This window comes from Amia ocellicauda, chromosome 6 (assembly GCF_036373705.1).
Source record: "Amia ocellicauda isolate fAmiCal2 chromosome 6, fAmiCal2.hap1, whole genome shotgun sequence".
Lineage (NCBI taxonomy): Eukaryota > Metazoa > Chordata > Actinopteri > Amiiformes > Amiidae > Amia > Amia ocellicauda.
Window position 1 is genome coordinate 12,958,519 of NC_089855.1, and position 23,171 is coordinate 12,981,689.

Genomic DNA, 23,171 nt, shown 5'->3' on the forward strand with positions numbered 1-23,171 from the left:
GTTTCCCTTTAATTATTTTTTGTATATAGGTGGCAGCTTAGTGATCCCCATGTTAATGTTTCACGCTTCTTGTGCAATAGATCAATAGTACCAAAGGGGAAAAAATATTTGGTGAATCATGAAAGTTCAAATTTTTATGGAATATGCTGCCATAGTGGTATAAGTTTTCTTTTCCTTTGAACAGAATACTTGTTGAACATATATATTTCTAACAGATTGTTCCTAAAAAGAAACAAACCAGCAAGTTTATGTTGCATATTAAGGACATATTTAATTTTGCACACTTGTGTAATGCATTGCGTAGTTTGCAGGTTTAATATTTATTTATTAAATTGAAGTAAGTTCATAATGATTTAATTGTTCAATTTACTGCTATGGAATACACTTTGCTGTTGTCAGTCATGAGTTCTTATGTGTATTTGTTCCTGGCCAAATCTACATCCTTCCTTTTAGTGTATCTTCTGTTTAAAAGATTTGTCAGCGATTCAAGTTGGGAATAATCACACACAGATGTTTGACTTTAGTTTATATTCCTTAGTTATGAGCAGCTCTGTAAAGCTGAAATATCTGGCATATATTACATCAGGGAAGGAAAAACGTATTTGTGGACAACATTTTTTGGTAAACATTGAAATAAGAAAACTATTTAATCTATGTCATAAGGCATTGCTTGAATAAATGTCCTTCTGGAGGAAGTCTATGATTAAGTGCAACTTGTGAGTCATTTGGAATATAAAAAAATGTTCTTCTAAAAAATGGCAATTTAAGCCGGTAATCTGAAGTAATTGTTTGCCTGTTATAGTGAATGTAGAATTGGGGGTTCATATGACTAATGGAGGTAATTGGTCATTTATAAATGATATAGGATTTCCCATAATTTGCAGTCTGTATTTCATGTTTACCAGTGATTGACATAGAGTACCTTACATCAGTGGTTCTCAGCCATGAAGCCCTCAAGTATGATTGAGGCTGTAAATGTGGTCCACCCATGACCACAGGCTGACCACTTCTATATTATAAAATTGATTTTATGGATTGGAGATGGAATCCCTGTTGTTGATTCCAACTTACAGAGTCCAGTGACATTTGTTTGAAGAGTCTCATGAAAGTCACTCACTATTCTCAGGGACGGATTATGACTTGCAAAGGCCCCGGGGCCAATTATCTTCAAGGGCCCCCCTCCCACCATTTTTTCCTGTTCTTTCCCTTAGCTGCGCATTGACAGTAATAGAAAGTGGAAGTTATGATGATCACGAATATTCAAACTGTTCTAACTCCGTGTCAACTACCTGCACTACCCCTGCGCTAAAAAAGCATTTGTACACATTGTACAGGGTTTACAGAATCAAGGTATTTTTCTCTCTACAAGTCTAATATTAGCTACACAATGAATAATCAACAATGAGGCAAGTTAAGGTGTATGAAACACATGTCTTTAATGAATTAACTGTCAAATATACACGTATTTAATGCATCACAGGCTGCCGGGTTGCGGGAGAGTTGAGGTACCTGCTCTGAGACCGGTAGCGATGGGTGTTGGATCTTCGTGGAATTATCATCACATTCACAAAAAGTGGTGATATCCTCCTCTTTTTCTTCCCCAGAATGGGAAACGGTAGCAGCCCCTTCCCTGCTAGTGCAAGGCTCTGTGCTAATGATAGCGATTTCCTCGTTGTTGTTGAAATCCAGTGGTTTTCCAAAGAAATTAGAAATGGAAGGAAACCTCTTCAGAAAAATAGCTTCCTTCGCTTCCCTGATCTTTTTGGATTTTCTTTTAAAATCACCACTTGTTTTCCTTAGATCCATTGTTATGCATTAATTAGCAAACAAAAGTTACGTGAACATTTCGACATCACTAGTCTAGTGGTAATAGGTATTACAATCTGATTGGACCAGTCATTTAAAGCGCCTTAGCCACTAAAATCTAATTGAACCAGTAAAAAAAGAAAATCTGTAATTTCAAATATACACCCTACTTAATTGGCTGTAATTCTATATTTGAAGGAGGGTCTTTTATAGTTATTCAACCAACTGTATTAAAGTAAAGTGTGTAAGTTTTGACAGTTAACATTTTAAACCTTAACCATGCTAAAACAGACTCTATTGCTCTCTCTATGCCATTTTTCCATTTAGAATAATCAATTTAGGCAAAAGAAAAAAAAGTAATGTTCGGGTGGTGGGCACTGCATCTCAATCTGTGTTTCCCTTCTTTCTTTCTTTCTTTCTTTCTTTCTTTCTTTATACAGTTATAATAATAATTACAGTTATAATAATAATTGTATGTACAGGTGTGCTATTTGTATATAGCACACCTGTACATACAAATGTGTCTATTTTATTTATATATATACATATTTGTATCTTATTCACATATCTTTATCTTTATTTTTATTTTACTGTCTGTGTACTGTTGTTGTCTCTGCACTAGAAGCTTCTTCTGTCACCAAAACAAATTCCGTGTGTGAAAACATTGTCAATAAATCTTTCTGATTCTGATAAATAGTACTTTTTCATATACCCTTCACACAAAGAAAGACGCTCAAAGAGTGGTTCAAATAATATAATTTGAAATGGGATGGCACAATGGTTCTATAAGAGGTTTGGGCTGCCTTCATTTTCACAGGGCCCAATAGTAACAGGAGTACCATCCAGGGAGCCCTCATAGACCAAGAGCCTTGTTTAAGAGGCCTTGTATAGGCTATAGGAACCATATATTAAAGCATAAATAAACATTTGTTTTCATTGTTGATGGGTTTTCTGTACCAAACTGGATCACGCAACCTTAAAGCCCAGGGCCCCCCCAGGCTCCTGGTAGTCAAGGGCCCCTGGGCACTGGCCCCATTGGCCCAGTTGGTAATCCACCTCTGACTATTCTTTTAACTAGTCTTAGGAGCCTTCCACACCTACAGTTTGATGCGGATTGAAGTGCACTTTGGTTCGTTTGGTGCTATATGTGAAACGTCTGATAGTGATGAATTGCACCAGGATGCATATCAAACAAAACAGACCGAGACCACTAAAAAAGGTGATCTTGGTTAGTTTGAAAGTGAACTCAGTACGTTTGCAGTACGAATTTTAATTCCAGTCTAGCAGGAGTATCTCTGTTCTTTGCTGAAAAAATAAGCAGTAGTTTCCTCTTTGCCCTAAACATTTTAGATGTTATATGAGCTGCAGAAGCAAGAAAAGTGTGCATAATTCCCCTGACTATACCTACCCCCCCAAAAAACATCCATGTGAAAGTCAGTATTTTTCAGCTTTTTTTCCACCAAATTTTGTTTATTCAATTGTTGATAAGATTTTTTTTAAATAAGAGAAATAACAACTCAATTTTTGTATTCTAAACCATCCCACAAATTGTTTAAGTTTCCTGTTTAAGATACCAAAAGGTTCCTGTGAACTTTTAAGTATTGGACTGCCCCCTTTAAGTGCATCGTGACATCCTAAAGTATTCTGAACATTTCATCCAGATCATCTTATCTTAAAACTATTCCCGGGGCAGAAAACATCTTAAAAGTTTTGGCAAGTGAGGGACAAAACAGAAATGATTTAAACTTTTTTAACTCTAACACACAAACACATGCACGTACACATACCTTCACGCCAACTCTTAAACATTATTGTTTAGATATGCTGAATTAATCTTGCCCTATAGCTTAACAGCTTAAAAAACAGCAAACACGCTTATTTAATTCTATTTCAGATTGATTTTTAGTACATTTCTTTGTTTCTCTTCTCTGGCTTTAACTCACAAAGCTTTGAAATTCTTGGGTAACATTCACACAGATAAGTCTTCACTTTTTAGAATGTCATTGTTAGTCCTGTCTGAAGTTCTTGTGCAATTGGTTATTTATTGGAGGGTCGATTTAGCGCAATACAATGTTTCATTGTATTTGCCATTACACTGTTATTTTGCATTGGTTGGCTTTGGCCTTGCTCTTGAGTAACCCCTGCCTTCAATATATCTCATCATTGGCGACCAGTGGCAAGTTCTGTGCAGGGTTTCATGTAGCCAATATTCACCCTGTCAGATTAAGCCAAATAGCAGGTGGAGTCTCTGGAGGTAGAGGGTTAATTCACTAAGGAAATAAGTAGTGGATGGGGTCATGTTACATTTCCCTTACTTGCCGTTCATTGTGTGTTGTGTTTTATTAATCATAAAAAGTTAAGCAGACACTGTGATAATGAATGCAGGAGCAAAATCTTACATGTCTCACTTGAAGGGTTTATTTTAATGCATTGGTCAATTTACAACAGGCAAGCTAACTTTGCAAATTTGTGGACTGCCAGTATATTACATATGCCATTATAAGTGGGATCTTGAATTGAAAGATATGATTCACAGAGGCCAGTAAAAATACTATTTTAAATATCGTGTTTATTGTTTTTATTTTATTTCGATGCGTAGTAATGAAAATGTAGGTTTGTAGTTGGCATCATTTTTTAATTAAATCCTGCCCAAATGTTTGGGGTTGCCTTGTTAATTTAAATTATACTTCCTTCTCTCCTAGTGATGGAGAGTTGTTGAGAATGCTTTAGAAATAATTTCTTGATCATTTTGGAAATAAAGCTTTGAAATAATTTCCAATATCTTTCCCTCTCTGTGAAAAAGAAGAGCTTCAGTAAGAAGTCAGTCAGTAATGTGCCCCTAGGGTATGATCTGTGTGCTTAGATGAAATGGAATGCAATGGAAACTGCTTGATTTTTTTTATTTAATAAACAGGGCAATTGCTCTGCATTTTAGTTGTAAACCTAGAATGAAATACTTCATTATACTGATAGTGCTTGTTTATTACTTCATTACATAGAAAGGAATGCTTGCCTTTATGCATTTTATTTGAAGCTCAAGATGATGTGTTATGAAATAGAACATTTTGATCTATCTGTCTGATACTTTTTCATATACTAATTAGAAGACTGCTCAGGAGGTCAAAAGGTCAGATTGAGAAACATTCCCCAAAGTTTTATTTGAGAATCATCATCTAGGTTTAACAATGCAATCCAGTAACATTTTCAGAATAACCTCTTCAGCATACAGTAAGTGTGAGTTCTGGAATTTATTTTAAAGTATTTTGCATATGCAGAATGCAAGAAGATTTTCTTGTATTTGTTTTACAATATCAGCTAAAAACAACAAAAACATTTTCATAAGAAGGCATGTATCGAGTGTGGTTTTGTCCATAATAATCAATTCAAAAATGTATGATACTTCATCAGTACTTTTTTATGTATGTATAAAAAGTGTTGTGCCACAATAGTATGTAATTCTGAATATAGAATGTTTTCATAAATATTTTAATCAAAACAAATTATTTTGTATTGTTTATTCAGACATAGTATCATTCAAAGTAGTCTTTTTAATGTAATGTGTTCGCAAATGTTCCTTGCTAATTCATTTTTTTGACATGCACAGATAAATGCTAAGTGTTCCTTGTATTTTGCTACATAATAAGAAAAAGCCTTATGAGCCAAACTCTTATCAACAATATATCTAGCAGCACAAGATGCATTAATAAAGACTGACAGGTTAAATGTAGGGGGTATGAAAACCACAACACTAATGAAAAATAATTGTTTTTAACTTCCAGACTGCAAGATTTGAGGGATGGTCACAAACCAAAACTTGGCTACTAGTAATTCCATGATCAAATAATTATAGCAATTAACTGTAATTCTAAAAGCCTCTTTTAAACACAAAGAGAAAATAAATCATTACTTTAATGTTCTTACTTCATTTACATTTTTATTTTGTAAAATTCTGTTTCAGGAAAGACTTTTTAGTAATGTAGACGGAAGCTGTTGTTGATATATGTAACATAAAAATAAAAAAAACACTCAGATTTAATTCAGATTTGTTTTTAATAAGGCTCTTTTCCATGAGCTCCACTCAACAATATTAAATCATTGTGGTCCCTGGCTTTTATACCAAATGCATTACAATCAGGTTTAAATTACCAATGTGACCAATCTAACCACAGAAGAAAGAAGCCAACAGCCAAGTTCGTTTTTGGGATTAATATGACTCAGTCTTATACTTTTACAGTAGTAATGCAAGCGTAGCCACCTCAGGGTTGGAGTGAAGCAGCCTTTCTGTCCAAGCTGATGATTTCAGTGCTTTCCCTAAAAGCCACCACCTCCTGAAGGAAAACACAGTGGTTAGGCTTTATCTGAAAATAAATAATGGGAAACAGGTCAGGCCTTAGTATGGCTAAACCCTCAGCACAGTGGATTCAAAAGCTCTTCTTTCCAGAAAGTGTTTTTGAATCTTAAATTTCAGACTTTACAGCACAATGATTCATGGGAAGGACACATGCAGGCACAGTAAATCCCTGCTATTCCCCATACTTAGAGTGTTCTATATACAACATGTTGGGAAGTCTTCTCACTCATAAACATATTTAGATTGCCAATATGAAGTCATATCATAGATGAATATCATACATCTGTATGAAATATAAAACACCCTTTCAAAGATAATTCATGGCGATCTGTTTTGCAACTGGGGGGTAAAATATTAAGCCAGGAAATGTACCCACTGTGACATCTTTATATCTTTATCAGATGAACACTGTTACAACATTTCTGAAGCATAATGAAGAGACACAAGTTATATCTTGCCAATGTAGTAAACACATCATGATGTTTAACACTCACATTATCCAATAAACTGGACACAGAATGTATCCATGGAAACCTGAGTAGAAATATGTCCAGCTGTTTTATGACACAGAACAAGAAGCTACATCCATTATACTGCAGTCAGTAAGCAACAAGTAAGCAAAGTGGAATATGCTGGTAAGTCTGAAAACAGTCCAGAACAATATTTTCTAACTAATTCCTTGCACATACTATGTTTTCATGCTGCAGTGCTGGATACAGAGTTTGCATCTACCCATTTGAATATTATTCTGTTTATTTTTCGTGTTCTTTACATTTCCCCTACTCCACACACAAACCATTGCCCTTAAAAACCCTTAGATTAAGAATAAAATAATACAAATAATGAGTGTGAGCTATATGTTTAGCACATACAAAGCTGATTGAAATATAGTTAATTGCAGTGTCTTAATTATTGTTTTTCAGGCATGGGAGACCAATATGCTCTGTGAACTCTTTTATATGTAATGGAAATGGGGATCACAAGCTGCCATCTTTTGTAGATGACATGTTTTGCCCTCTGCAGATTTTCATTTTAAATTTAGAATAAAGAAGTCATTTTGTCCCAATGTATTTGCCCAGCTGCAGTAGCCCTTGGCTCTTGGGTTTGATTTAAACTTGTACTGCAACAAATATGACATTGTGGTTCAGAATGGCACAGTGCTATTGCTCTAGTACATCTACTGAACAGAGCCTTTATAGAGCTACAAAAAAGGACAAGGAGACTAATGGCGGTCTATAATTAACTGACTACAGTTGAGGATGAGCAACAGAAAGAGACTTATTTTCTCCCACCGTTTACTGGGATTAATTTAGAGTACTATACATCTTGGGGAGGCCTTCATTCTGCAGGGGATAGATATGGGTTGATGATGATGGCGATGGTGATATATATATAGATTGAGCACCTAGATATGGTGGGATAAAATGTAATAATGTACTTTACTTTACCAAAGGGAATAGAGTGTCTTTCTCAGATGTGGATGTCTTTAACATGAGTCAGCCTTTCAGGAAGTGCGTGTCTTATGTCCCAGTGGCTCTCTTGCTGTTGACCCACAGGGAGCAGTTCATAGCCTATTGTCACATCATTTTACATATCGAAGCTATTTGTTGTTCTTTTCTGCCTATCTGGCTGTTAGCTTTGGTAAATATTTGCCCAGTAACATTTCTTTTTGATTCCTGTGCATAAATCAAACTTAAAAAAACTAAATTTGCATTGATAAATACTGAGAAAAAATATGAATAAACAAAAATATGATTAATAATTCTCTTTTATAATACAAAATGCTAAAGGGCTAGAGTGGAGTAAAACTGGAAGACAGGCTTGTGGCAAGATAGTAATATTTTCAGTAGATTTTCCTTTTTTGTTGTTTGTATTGGAGTCCGCGTGAGCTGTGCAATTGCAATATATTGGCATATCTGTCACTTGGCTGATTCGGCCTTGGAACGGTTTTAATATGCAGACCAGATGATCCCAGTCCTCTACTCACACAATGCCTTCAACAGAAACCTGAGTTTTTTGGTTTCCTGTGCTTTTATCAGAATTATGAGGGAGTATTGGATCCACAATATGTTTTGCTTAAATTGTATCATATTACACCACTCAAAATATGCTATGTCATCACACTCCTCCGTTCCCATAAAACATATTTCAGCATCCAGCTCATAAAACTCATTAGATATGATATTGCACAAAAGCCTTTCAGTGTTTGAGTCTAATGTGTTGATTATGGTTTTCCAGATGCTTGCTTTCTTTTCTTTTTATAAGCGTTCACATTTTACAGAGCTTTTAAAAGTGTACGTATGTCTTATTCCGACCAGGGCGTACAGTACAGTTACATGACTAGATGCTATGTTACAAGCCATTTAGTCCAGAGACAGAATTTGACAAAATTATAATGTATCTTTGCAGCTCCAGGTGTTTTCAATCAGTTATAGCATTTTAAAGAAGAATAAGCACAGCTGGATCATATAGGAAGTCTTTAAGCTTTCGGATGACGGTGTTTCTCAGGGATTGGGATCGCTGTGGACAGAATATGTAACACTGCAGTAACGGCAGCCAGTGAATGTCAGGCCATTGTTGGCATTCATTTCTTACTTGTATTGTGAATTTCAACATTCTTCAAAGTATACTTTTGAAGTGATCCATAAAACACATATCTCCAATAACACATTTATTAACAAGCAAACACTTTGTGCAAAAGTAAATATTCAGGTAAGCGAATCCATTGTTGCCGTCCCTGGGATTGCATGACTCTTCCAAGACAAAATGCCAGTTTCCAGGAATTCCATAAAATAGAGAATTCATACTGGTTGCTGTTTCTTCTATGGATCAACAAAAAGTATCAAAGAGATTTAAATAATCACAATAAAAATAATAATTAACGCACAGCAAGGACAATGGTAAAATGACAAGGGATACGCCCTGTTAGTGTTACTACGGGTTCTCACACAGCTGCTCTCGGTTACACACATGTTTAGATCTAGAGTTCTCTATAGGTTTGAGACCCATTCTTCACAGATGAGATAACCGGCAGGTGCAGCACTGAGAAAGAAAAACAAACGGGAATTATTATAATGCATTTAATGATTTCTATAAGAACTATTTCGTTTTTTTATTCTTTTAACAGAGTGGGTGGATGTTTTTAAGGGGAATACTTTTTTCACCTTAATAATGAATAATCATAATTAATTCTCAGAAAAAGATTCAGAAGCTTTTTCACATGATACTCACACTTACACAGACATACAACACTGAACTTCCTGAAACTTTGGCAGTTTGGTCCTGCATCCAATTTTTCGTTGATTTAGTGCATGCCATCCAATTCCAGGAGAGCTTGGCTTGCCCTGCTCCTGGTTTTATGTCAAGGTGAAGGGCAACTCTCTGTGTTCCTGTCCCCCTTGCAGTTTATTTTTCTCCCAGTAGAGCGAGCCTCTTCTCCTGGTAGAGCTGTTCCCCATATAGCAGATACTGGCAACATGTAATGGTTTCAGAGTAATGCCATGTGATCTGCTTTGAATGTTTCTGTCATTTGAACTACATACACATGGCACACCTTCTGGATACGCCTCAGTAACCTGTCTCCCATATGGCTGTCTCTAATTTTGCTGCCAGAGACACCTGTGTTTTCAAATCAGTAGTGTAGTCAGACTAGATAAGCGGAGATATGTTAAAACTAGAACAGAAATAAGCAAATAAGATAAATGACAGGAGAGGTTTTTTTTCACTTTTCAGATTACTGATAGCAATAAAAGCTGTGAACCTGTGAAAAGAAATTCAGTGGTGTGACGGCATGTGGAACTAGTCCAAAAGACAAACACAGCACCAGGTATTAAACAGCTGATTTGCTTTATATGTAAACCAGTGTTGCTGGAATGTAATGTTACCTGTGAAAGTTTCATATCGTTGGTCACATTCTTTTCTTGGAAATTATATGTACATTACAAAATGGGTTCCCCATTATTCTTAAGGTCTTCTTAAATTACATATGTTAATGCTCACTTATATAACTATTATTTTAAATTTCCTTTGAGATACATATATTATTATCTGTTTCAAAACGCTGTCATAAGGAACACTTTACAATGAATACATACAAGAAGCTTCTGGAGAATATGAAGTGTCAGGAAGATAAATGTTTGGACTCTCATGTGTGGGTTGGAGTTTGGATTCATTTTCAGCCCAAGATACTGAGGTAGACGGTTTCAACAGAAGCCTGGAAAAGTCTTCCTAGCTTTTTTTTTTTTTTTTTTTTTTTTTTGCATGAACATTGATGTTAAGACATCACTAGGATAATACAAAGCAATTTATTACTTGCAGAAGGACAGTTTATTTGTTTATTTGTTTGTTTAGATATTTATTGTAGTTGCTTAACAACTGCCTTTCTATTAAACTCAATTTGACTAATTAGTGTTTGTAAAATAAAATTCCTTGGAAGTGTGTATTTAAAATTCAGCCAACATCCACAACAAAACAAGATAGACAGAATGACTTGTATTCATTGGCAAGATACACATCTTCAGGCTGTATAAAGAATAACAATAAAGAATAAATAAAGAAATATTTATTTATATTTCAATATGCAGACAATGCATCTTTGGACAAATATTTATTTGCAGCCTGGTGGGAATGCTGGGATTTGGCTTCTAGAAGCACTATAGGAGATGTTGACATTTACCATTCAAGGAAGGTATTCAGAGAGCCGTCCCAAGAAAAACAAAGACTGCCGTACTGTTTTACCCATTGGGTCCTTCTATCTTATCTTGGACCTGACAGCTAGTGAGTAACTAATTAAGTTATCAGGAGATGACTTTTAAAGATTTTTCTGTAACAGGAAAAAAAAAGACAAAGGGACTGATTATTATGTGATGTGGCAATCACCGGAAGTGGTTAAAATGTCAGAAATTATATAATTGAAAAAAAAAAATGAAATACAACAGCCTTTTTCATGAGGGATGAGGTGAACATGAAACTAGATATCAAAGGCCCATAAATTAAGTTTAGATTTTTGGATTCTCATTGCTATGGTTGAAATACATACATCACTAGCATGACATCATCCGGATATATGTTTAAATTCATATGTTTGTAGTGGGAACTTTTTATCATGAGAACTGTTCTATAAGTGCAAATGACGGAAGAGAATTCCGCAAGAGTTTTTTCATAAGAACTACAATTCTCTAGAGGTTTTAGTATTTTTTATTAATTTTGAGTTAATCTATGTATCTTCAGCTCCAATCTATTTGTATATCAATTCGGTTTTTTTCTGTTTGAGGGACATAGGAGGCCCATTTTCCGTTCCATGTTTCACAATGAGATTAACTGTGTTTATTGGTCACATGTACATCAGTACCGTATATCATGCATTAAAGCCAGCTGGGAGCCAAAAACAAAGTTATTTCCGCTGTATTGTTCTCAAGGATGGCTGATTTTCACTGCTTTCTCTTGGATTAGACGTAGACAAAATATAAGTTCAAAGTTACAAAAATGTAAACAATAAAATCAACGGACAACCAATCAAACTGTCTGAATGCCACGCAACTTGGCTCAAACCCCTCATTCACTGTACATACCCTTTAACCATATTTGGAGCCAGTTTGCTGTCTTCATTAAACTCAGGAAAAGCTGCTTAAAGTTGCTTTTTTCCTTCATGTCTTTATTGAGCTGCTTATTCTATCTCACCATCATCATTTGCACACTAGAGTTAACCAACGTCATTGATCACTCACCTCCATCTGATCCTATTTTAACTGGCACTTCGTTCTCACATTTTGCCTGATTTAGCTTCCAATCTGTAATTTCTCTCGTTGTGCATTGATCTCCATCAGAAATTAAACAAAATACTTTAACACCTTCGGCTAAGCTAGCTGAGGTGAACCCAAGATTCAAAACTACCCGTATGCAGACTGAAAGACCCATAATGCAGTGGTGCAGGCTTGTACACTAAAAGTGCAATATATACATAAAACGTAATTATTATTATTTTTTGTTAAATGACTTGAAGACCAATTATAATTCAGTTTGTGTTCCTTTTGTCATACTCTTATTGGCCTTTTAGATCCCACACGTCTTTTCAACACTTTATTCCATTTTGAACAGCATCTGCTTGAAATTATTCACTGCACCTCCATTGCTCATCACCGCCTGCATTTTTTTACCGTAAAAGTCCTGCATCCAACTGAATATCAGAGCAATTCATCAATACATATCTCTGAAATGCATCAGCGTTTCTAGCAAATATCATCCCTGTTCTTCAGCATGTCCCAAGGGTGTCATCCAGCAATAAAGAAAGTTTCAATTCCCCGTGTTTAATCCCCTCAGATTTATTTTTAATTCATTTAAATAGCATTTGAACTGGCGGGAGCGGAAGATGTATTTTCCCATCGGCTTGTAAGATTTACAAAGACCTGAAATGTCTGTGTTTTTCATTTGTTTGTTTTTGGGTTGAGGGGTCGACACTGGAGGATATTTTCCCATACTACTGATGGTGGGGTCATCGCTGGTCTTCCCTCGCTACATTTTAATTCAAACATATGACAGTGCCATTGTTAAAACCGCCTACATGTTTAGTAATAATTTTAGTAATTCAGACAACTCTGCTGTTAGTCCCACTGGACAACTCCTTTTTCCTTATTTTTTTACTGACAGAGAAATTATGAATTGGCTAATGCTTTGCAGATGTGATTGTATTCTTCTCCATACAAGCTTCACTTTTTCCTGCTGAACACATCCAAAAGCAGTTGTTTCTGCTCTGTAGTCTCATTGTACACCTCGGTGGTACACTTTTATGTTTTGTTTTTTTTCCCACGTGCACTGAACAGAAGAAATCATGACAGTTTCTTTGGGTCTGTTATATTTCATTATGTCAGGATGTTTACAGGCACTTAAAGACCTGGATGAGCTCCCTGCTGTTTAACAGTAGTTGCTATGCCGACATACCTTTTAAAGGACCCTTTCTTGGAAGCTTGTGACGTAAAACAAATGTCTGCCTTTTCTTGTCTGATTAGAGCACTTGGCCCATTTCGTGAGTCAGTTACCATCGTTTGAAATGGAGCAGGGAAGCCCAGCTTTAATTTCTGACTCAGAGTTTCCCTGTTTATCTACCAGTAACAATATGGCCAGTGTGTACTGAAGGAAATATTCAAAAGGAAGGGGGTCAAACTGTGACACAGCCTATCTTGTGTTTAATTGTTTAGCTGCACCATGCACTTAGGTTTGAAATGTCCAGGGTTTGTCTAAAGCCATAGAGGAATTGAAGCACTATTCTTATTCAAATGGAGATGAGTTTAGTGATTTCTAGTGATATTATTGTATTCACATTTGCAATGTAAGAGAGGAAAGAGTTTGTGCTTTTTCCTCTTTACGCATTAAAAATACAAATCCAGGCGAGTTTCTGGTAGAAAATGTGATATGAGGCAACACTGTGTTGCCTTTATGATGTAGTAGTTGGTTGAAGTCTATGGGAAAGGAAGTAGAGTTCAGCTGCCAGGATACATTTCTAGCTGTTAGAACTTCCACCCACTTACTTCTGTGCTTCAGAAGGATAGTCTTTTAATCATTGTGGGCGGGGATGTACGACACATGTTTCATTGCTTGGTTTTAGAGAAGTCACTAATGGGATCCAGAAGCATTTTAAGTCAGTGACTACCACTTGGAAATGATTTCTGAAATACTAGAAAGGAACATGGATTGTGACTAACAGGTGATCTAAAGATATGATGTGCATACTCTCTGTAATATATAGTTTAACTGCACTGTATTGGAAAACTGGAGAATTACAGTGTTCACAAATATCTGTAGCTGTTCCTTCAATTAACCATAGCTTGAGTTGAAAACTTTTTCACCTTACAACAGAAAATATTGATGTATTGATTGCTTTCTCCCGGTCTCTTCTGGTATAGTCCTTGGAAATACTTCTTCTACAGGTAATTCCTAAAAAGCAGCAAAAAGCCTTTCAGAAATTTTGGCATTGGAACAGAAATTCTTCAGAAAATGATCTTACAGTGCACAAATACCTGTATGTCTCATGCAATCTCTGTTGTTTTATGTGTTTATATATTTATGTATTTATTTAATCTGTTTTTGGCCTTACTTCCATTAGTTGCAATTGTAATTGTAGTTGGACTGCATTATACATCACTATTTACAACACTAATGAGTCCTATTTTAGCACTGCCTGGGAATCAAGTGAAATTCAGCTAAACAAACTGACTAATACAGTAACATTTTGTATCACTGTACTCTACATTGTCAAGTACTGATGGAGTTGTATGTACATTACAGTCAAATATATCATTATGATCATTATGACAGCCTGAACTATTAGTGAACAGATTATGAAATTCAAGGCCTTTTATTTCACAGGCATGAAGTATCTTGCTTTCAACAGAACACCTGCTGCTTAATCGTGTACAGGAAACAAAGTATTCATGGTCCTGTATACTGACACACAATGTAACAGCTTTTTGACAAACTCATCAAAGTGTATCCATTGTTGAGTCATCTGTTTTGAACCAGGAAGCAAGATTGTGATTTCTGCAGGTAGAGTATTAATCCCATGGCCTTTAGGACTGTTTCTACAGAGCTGTGTCTTTGTAACAGATGGAGGGGGGGTGTTTCTTACAAGTGCAACTTGCTTAAAATTCCAGGACAGTGAAATAATGCCTGGCAAGCCATGATAATGTTAAACTGTTCAAATCGCATTCCTCATGCGTGTGAAGAATCAGATGACGTTACACCACAATTGTGAACAGCTCAGAACGGCAGAGCCCCAAACCTGTTGTTATACTAATAAGGCAAAGAGTCTCTTGAGCATTAACTGTACACGTCACGTAATAAACAACACATGCTACCTGTCCGTCAGTGAACAGCTGCTTCTGCCTCAAGAACAAGTTAAACACAGAGATCTACAGTCTGTCTTCTTTAATGTTTTCAAAACTTAATGCTGACTTATTTGATATTGCCACAAGCCATCCCCCAAGGTTGTATTCATTTGTTGATGTCATTTTTGATCCTCCCCATAGCCACTATCAAAACTACTCTTTAAGCCCTCATATATCTTTATTACTGATTTCTAAAATAATAACCAGCAGGACATTTGACAGTTGTTAAGTGTTTCCTTGGTTAGTTTGAGATTTGCTTATATATGAAATCCACATTCCCGTCAATTTCAATATAATAAAAGGCCTTAATATACTCTTTGTCAGGCTGATAACAAAATGTGGATTCCCTCCATAATCTGTTACCATTATTTTATTGTTGTTTTTAAGTTTTTGAACAAAGGGTATAATAATATAGTTCAAAATGTACAAATGTTTTCCAATTAAACAATTTAACAGTAGAAGAAGTCAGATTATTTTTACGTAGGCCAGATCCAAATGTGCATATTTGTCAGCTAAAGGAAAGTCTTTGACATTTGAGTTTGATTACATGATTTAGCATAATTTTGCTACATGTTTCAGATTAATGTGAAGTTTCCTCATAGGATTTCAGTAGCGCTCCAAGTAACATCCTTTGGGAGATTAGGATTGACATGCAGACTTATACTAGGAACACTGAGATACATGACAGATATAAAAATGATTTACATTACATTTAAATGTTAAGAGTCCAAACCAGGCATTGTGTTTATGTCAAAGTCTCTGCAACACAGTAATGGAGATATTTCAAAATATAGAGCTGCCTAAAGTCAAAATTCAAAACTTTGTGTTCCTCAGGCTATGATGTCCCTACAGTGCTTTGTCAAATTTCAGATAAAATTGTACTTAAAAACAAGTAAGCCAGCAATCACTTTGAATGTAATGTGCTAAAAGCCATACAGAATTCCACTTCCCTACACAGGTGAGTATAGGCTGTGCACAATGGCATTTGTATAATGAAAAGCAAATATCCATGAACAGAAATTAACCCCTAAGCTATGCATGATCACGTCTGATCATCCTCAAAAGACACATACTGAACAGAAATAGAATATATAGTTGATTATGTTTCTTCTTCTTCTTACTACTAATAAGTCATCATAATAATAATGTTATTGTAAGTCAGTGCTGTTTGAATGACAGTTTTAAGACTCCATATCATGATTTTTCTCTGAAGAGGTATATTTAACTTTTTTCTCATATCGTTATATATCATTACATTGCAGCTGTGTACCTGGTCTTCCAATTCTTATTGCACTTGTTAGTATGTTTTTAATTTAATTCGAACCCCATTATACTTGGTGGTTTAGCAAAAAATCTGATCTAGAATAATGTCACAGCATGGGATTTACAACAATCTTATTCTGCTAAATGGTACATTCTGCTGGATGTATTTTCTTTCTTACTGCATGGAAGACCAGTATTTTACCAATCACCCATGCCATAGACATATCATATCATAACTAATCTGTATGTTTGTATGCATAGAGTACCCAACATTGTCCTTAAGATGTTCACTGTGATTATATATCTTTCATCCCAGCCAGTATTATCAGAAGAACTTGTACGAGCTTGAAGCACTGAAAAACATCAGAATCAGGTAGATGCTGGTGTCTCAAAGATATAAGAGGATATAAGAGGATGTTCCTTGAGTGTAAAATCAATGTATATATAATTGTGTATATTTGTTCATAAGGCCATTCTTGCACTCACTTACAGTCTTTAGCTTCCCCACAAAGTACATTGTGTCATTAGGAGAAGTATGATTCTAAAGCAGTTGATAATCTTTAATATAACGCATGTGTTCTTAAAGTCTGTTGAATATCAAATTCGAGTTTGAAACAGACTTATTTCCAACCTCACCTTCAAGACACCTGGTCTTGATCTGTGTGGTAAAAAAAAAAAAATCCCTGCATGAAAATGTACATTGTTTTCATCTTCCATTGAAGTAGTCAGTGGAATGTTACATTGACAGTTTAGTTCCTGCAGTTAGGACAGTGAATTATTGTGGAGTGGTAGCATCGGTACTGTTGTTACGGGAGTCAAGTGTGAATTTTGTGGCTTCAAACACTCAAGAGTAAAAAGAGCTTTTTAGAATGAGCAGCATTGTAAAGAAATCCCCTTGACAGGCCAACTAGTCTCCGTTTTCAATAGGGATTAGGGCAATCATGAGAATTGCAGGGACTCGATGGTTATAAAACAGAACAGATGTTGTCACTGGGGTCTCCATCACTTATACACATGAATGTTTGAGACAGATGTTTCTCTGCTTGGGAAACACTCCTACACAGTAATGTAATTGGCCTTTCTCCCTCACTCTCTTCCTCCCCCTCTCTCTCCTTACCTCTCTCTCTCTCTCTCTCTCTCTCTGAACCTATTGTATTGTTGTCATATTATGATGTCTGGGAGCTTTTGTGTTCCAGCTTTTTTTTGGCGGGGAGGGGGGTACATTTGTTATTTACACTTTTCTACTTTTGGAAGATATTCAGAAACTCACAGAAACTAGGTCAACGAATAAGAGGCTGTAATCCAGAGAGCAGTTTATTTCCATTTAAAGCTCAAGTCATGCCATAGATGGAGGGAAGGGATGCTTTGTAAGTGGGGGAGATGGCCTGGCTGACTGGGTTTAATGACTTTAGTTTGAAAAAAACAATAAAAAAAAACACTGAAGCACCCCATGAACTGCATAACAAACACGGTAACATGCTCTCTGGTGGTCTGTTTCCTGTATTCTTTTATTTTCCTGTTTATGGACTGGGTATCACTTTTGTTTTTTTGTATTATTTAGCTGTATTTGCAGTTTATTTATTTATTTAACAGTGATCTGGAAACTTAAACTTCCCCGTCTGTGGACTGTCAGTCTGCATAATCTGTTGACAGGATATCCACCCGTTTTTGTTTTTTTTAACGTAGTATGGAGAGAAACCTGGAGTAGGTCTGTAACCACTTCATACATCTGTAAAATATGTGTGAAAGTATGGTACTTAATGAAACAGTTTGAAAACAATCAGACAAACTTAATACATTTTTTTCTGACACATACTGAACTGTGGAAATATGTGCTTGTTCAAAAGAATCCCACATAGTTTTAGTTAACCTTGGCAGCTCTCCTGAGGATTGATCGTATTTCATCAGATGATCTGCTGGCCTGTAGGAGGAGCCTAGAGTTTGTTGAACCTCATAAACAATATATATGGATGTACGTTTATGACGTATTTATTTTTCATTTTTTCATAAAGAAGTTAAAATAACGATAATTAAACAGAACATTTTAAAGTATGTTGTTATTATTCATTCATTAGCAGATCCAGGGAGACTTACAATTTACAGCAGAAGCATTTTAAAGCATTACAAAAGTGCAGTAATATAATCAAGTCCTAGGTATGTGCTGCAGGGAGGGGAGGCATAGGAGAATTCGCAGTCAATCAATAGAAGTGCCATGGGAGAATAAAATCCAAGAGGGGATTAGCGGATGAGAGGATGAGAAAGGAAGACCTGGGCATCATCTGCATAGAAGTGGTTGGAGAACACCATGGGAAGCAGTCAGGGGGGCCCAGAGAGCAGATGTGGTGAGAGAACAGGGAGGCGTCCCAGGACAGAGCCTTGGGGCACACCTGTGAGGAGAGGTTGCAGCTGTTGAGGTTGGAGAAGTACCAAGCGAGAGCAGTGCCAGAGATCCAAGATCCGCAAGGGAAGAGAGAAGAATGAGTGAGTGATTGACAGTGTCACAGGCTGCAAAGAGATCAAGGATCAGGACAGAAGAGAGAGAGGCAGTGAGCAGTGAGAAAGCCAGATTGCAGAGGGTCAAGGAGTGCGTTTAGACATAACTAACACATGTTTAGACATAAATAAACATCATATAAATACATTTAAGGTATATTTGTATATGCTTATGAAACTGTCTGTATTTAGATTCTTGCTTTAAAGTAAGCCAACCATCTAATAATGTGGCTTTTCACTCACTTTATTGGTCACACGTGTGAAACATCTGCAGACAACTGTCTTTTCCTGATCAGTAAGGAACTGTTTTAATACAAAAACATTTTATAAATAATGAATATTGAAAAGCCTTCCTCAAATGAATCAGACACAACAGGAGTTATTAAATACTTAGATGTAGAATGTCATTTGAGAGGCACAATGTTGATAATTTGCCTGAGGGCTTCCAGGACAGGGTAGAGCTTATGAACACTTTATATTTAGCCTTGCTTTTGAAAACATTGTATTATCCATAAATAATATGTTGCATCTTGTACTTTATTTACAATATGAAGACAATATTTATAGTTTTACATGCCTCTCTTGTGCATATTGTCATAAAGAGTTCTTAATGTCTCAGGGTTTCAGAAGGAACTGAGTCTTCTGGGATATTCAGATAGAAAGAAAGAAAGTCATGCACCATATTTACTGTGAACAGCATCTGTTGCTGTATCTCTATCATTCCACTACTGTCAACGAGGATTTCCTTTTGTAAATATCATTACAGACAAGAAGCACCTGTTGTCATGTTCCATTAGTTCTGTATTTCGGTACTGAATAACCAAAACAATTAAATTGTCCATGACAAGTTGGCACCTACCTGTCTCATTTGGAGACGATTCCCAGAATTTCATGTTAATTTAGCATCAGAGACGATGAATTATCTGGTATTATTTATGTTTAATGCCAGATAATTGTGTTAAGCCCTCAGTATGTGGTTTAGACTTTCTTATCTTAGGAACAAAAGCTTTTTGGTGTGTGTGTATTGTATTAATTCTCAGGATATTAAGTGTGATACGGTAACTTTGTATCCTAGTGTGTGCAGATGTGTCCGATTGTAACGTCGGGATGGTTATTGGTTGTGTTTCATGCTTAATTCCTTAATGGCCACAGCTGCCAGGCATTCCAGAGACAAATGTTACTTTCCCATTCAGAATGTCCCAGGCCTGACAGTAATGCTTATGGCAAGGCTGTTTAATCTAACTTTAATTTTGAAAGTCATTTTGTCATTAAAGCTGTCTGTGAGTGTTGACATATTTGTCTGGAGTTTAATTGAATTGTCTCATCCTTGCCAGCATTTGAAATATTTCACACTTTGGGAGGTCTCCTGTGTTTTTCGACCTCATAAAATGTTGTTATACTGATATTTGTAAATTCACATCGAAGGAAGAAATTTGTGTTTTCAAACCTTTTTGACCTATTTTGACAAACATGTCTTGTTGCTCAGCTGAAACCAATCAAGGGGCCCGTTGGCTGTGGTTGCAGGGGGAACATTCAGGAGTCTCCACCATCTCACTGGAGACCAGTACAGCTGAGCATGGATCAGAAATGAATTTATTAATCCTAATTCCTGTTTGGCTTATCTTATGTTTAGATAACACTTTCATCAATCATTTCCCTACTTCAACTAGCAATGCTGGACCTTAACTGAAAACACTAGGCCTGGAAATACAAACATACACTACCGGTCAAAATTTTTAGAACACCCCCATTTTTCCAGCTTTTATTGAAATTTAAGCACAGTTATTAAGTACAGTTTCCTACACCATCAAAAGGCAAACTGGATGAAACTCTGACAGGAAGAGGCCTGGCAGACCCAAAGCAACAACAGAATCAGAAGACAAGTTTTTGAGAGTCAACAGCTTGCGTGATAGGCGGCTCACAGGACAACAGCTTCAAGCATAGCTTAATGCTGGTCGAAGTAAGCAAGTCTCCATTTTAACTGTGAAGAGAAGACTTCGAGCTGCAGGTTTGACAGGTCCAGTGGCAGTAAGAAAGCCATTGCTAAGATGGCAAAATAAGAAAAAGAGGCTTGCCTGGGCCATGAAGCACCACCAGTGGACTACTGAAGACTGGAAGAAGGTCTTATGGACCGATTAATCAAAATGTGAAATCTTCAGTTCATCACGCAGTGTTTTTGTATGCCGTCGAGTAGGCGGAAGGATGGTTCCTCAGTGTGTGACATGGAGGAGGAAGTGTGATGGTCTGGGGCTCTTTTGCTGGATCCAGATTCGGCGACTTGCACAGAGTGAGTGGCACCCCTAAACCAAAACGGCTACCACAGCATTTTACAGCGCCATGCAATACCCTCTGGTATATGCCTAGTTGGTCAGGGGTTCATCCTACAGCAATATAAAGACCTAAAACATGGGATAAACTGGACAGAAGGGTGAAAGAAAATGCAACCTACATTTGTGGGAACTTCTGCAACAGTGTTGGGAAGAACTTTCTGAACAATATTTGATTTCCATTGTAGAAAAAATACATTGAGACATTAAACTATGTAAATTTCAATAAAAACTAGAAAAAATTAGGTGTTCTAAAACTTTTGACCAGTAGTAGACATCTTATTCATTGGAATTATGCTGGACTCATGACACTGAGCTAATATTGGCACCAGCATTATCAGTATCCATGAAGCAGATCTGGCACGACATTTGCAAATTGTCTGATACCTGTTCTAAAGTGAAAAGTCTTAGTTATAACAACATAATGTCTAGTCTATATGTACAATATTAAATCATGTTTCAGAGCAAATAACATGAGAATCAAGAGGTATACAAACATGTCAATATGAATGCTGTTTTAATGTATACTGTTACTCACTAGCTGTAATAGCTGTTGGGTTTCTATTCCCAAGGCCCCAGTGGAAGGGTTGTTAAACTGGTGTTTCCTTCCAGCGTTCCCATATCCCTGCCTGACGGACTGCACCTCTGGGGATAGTACCCCCACACCTGTTAAAATGTTTTTCCATTGCTGTCAAAATAACTTTAGTTTAGAATAGAAATGGAGATGTAAAATCCTTTAACTTCCTGCAGGGAGTTTACCTTTAACATAGACACTCCAGAAAGGTCAAAGTACTTGACCTTCATGGTTTCAATTTCACATTGTAAACTCTGCCTGTGATTTATGAATGCTTTGGACAAAGCAGTTGCAATCCTGGTATGCAGTCAAATAAGGCTAAAGCTACAGCTATTTAATAATGGAAGAGTTTAAAGATTCAGTCATCAAAAGAGATTATGTTCACACAGTTAAAGGCCTGGAATTGCTTTTGTGTTCACATATGCATGCTTCTCAGGTGAACGTGTGGGATGAGAAGCTGTTTAACGTTTTCGTTGGATTTGGAGGATGGTTACAGAATGTAAGGTTTGACTCCAGGGAAATAAACAGGGCCCTCAGAGCCAGGCTGTTGACAAGTGGGTTTGGAGGATTACAAATTGTCGTCCCAGTAAGACAATGAGACGGCACTGTGTGTTCTCTATTGCTGCTTAACACAACAGGCATGGTACTTAGTATCTGTATTACTCTGTGTCAGTGCAGTAGGACAGCTTCACAATAATTTTGTGTTGTTACTCTTGGTTTTGTAAGTCGCCTTGGAGTAGGGCGTCTGCTGAGAAATTAATAATAATAATAATAATAATAATAATAATAATAATAATAATAGAAGGGAGTGTGTACAGTTATATATTTTTTCTCCACTAGGTGGTGCCCTAGAAATGCTTTTAGATTGTACTGTTCTCTACTGCATTTATTCCCATTCACAGATTGTTTTCTAAATTAAAAATCTTAGTACATGGCAGGAGGGCTCTGGATTAATAGAATAGAAAAAATATTGATCTATTATCTATTGAAATATTGTCTCATCAGTGTTGTCCTTTTCATGTTCTAGATTTTCTCTAAACTTGGATTTGATCTTGTTGAATAACACATTATGCATTATTAATTATAATGGTGGGACAGAGTGACTTTGGCTTGGTGTAGCGCATCCCAGTGTGCGTATTGACATACTGAAACAATATTCTAGTTTAGACAATATTCTTCACAAAAAATGTCTGTCAGTTTCTGATGGCTGCATGAAATGGACCAGTTCATCAGTTCGGTATGCACTGACTTGCTGTTTTCAGAATATTTATAAATGTTATCTACAAGTCAATTGAATTGAATATTTGAGTTTACATTTCAAATGCTGGTTTGCATTGTGATTATGATTCATGACTGATTCTGACAATCACACAGCAGCTATTTAAATACAATTGACAGTTTTGGTTTAACAAGCAATTAAGGAAACTGTATAAGAAATGGCAGGTTACAGCTTCCACAATGGACACATTTTCTTCTGA

General features: G+C 36.3%; 1 protein-coding gene across 1 annotated transcript in view; it reads left to right on the forward strand.

Moving 5' to 3' along the window:
• Nucleotides 1-23,171, forward strand: part of col4a2 (collagen, type IV, alpha 2) — a 71,661-nt gene that overhangs the window by 21,770 nt on the left and 26,720 nt on the right. The gene's annotated exons all lie outside the window — the stretch shown is intronic.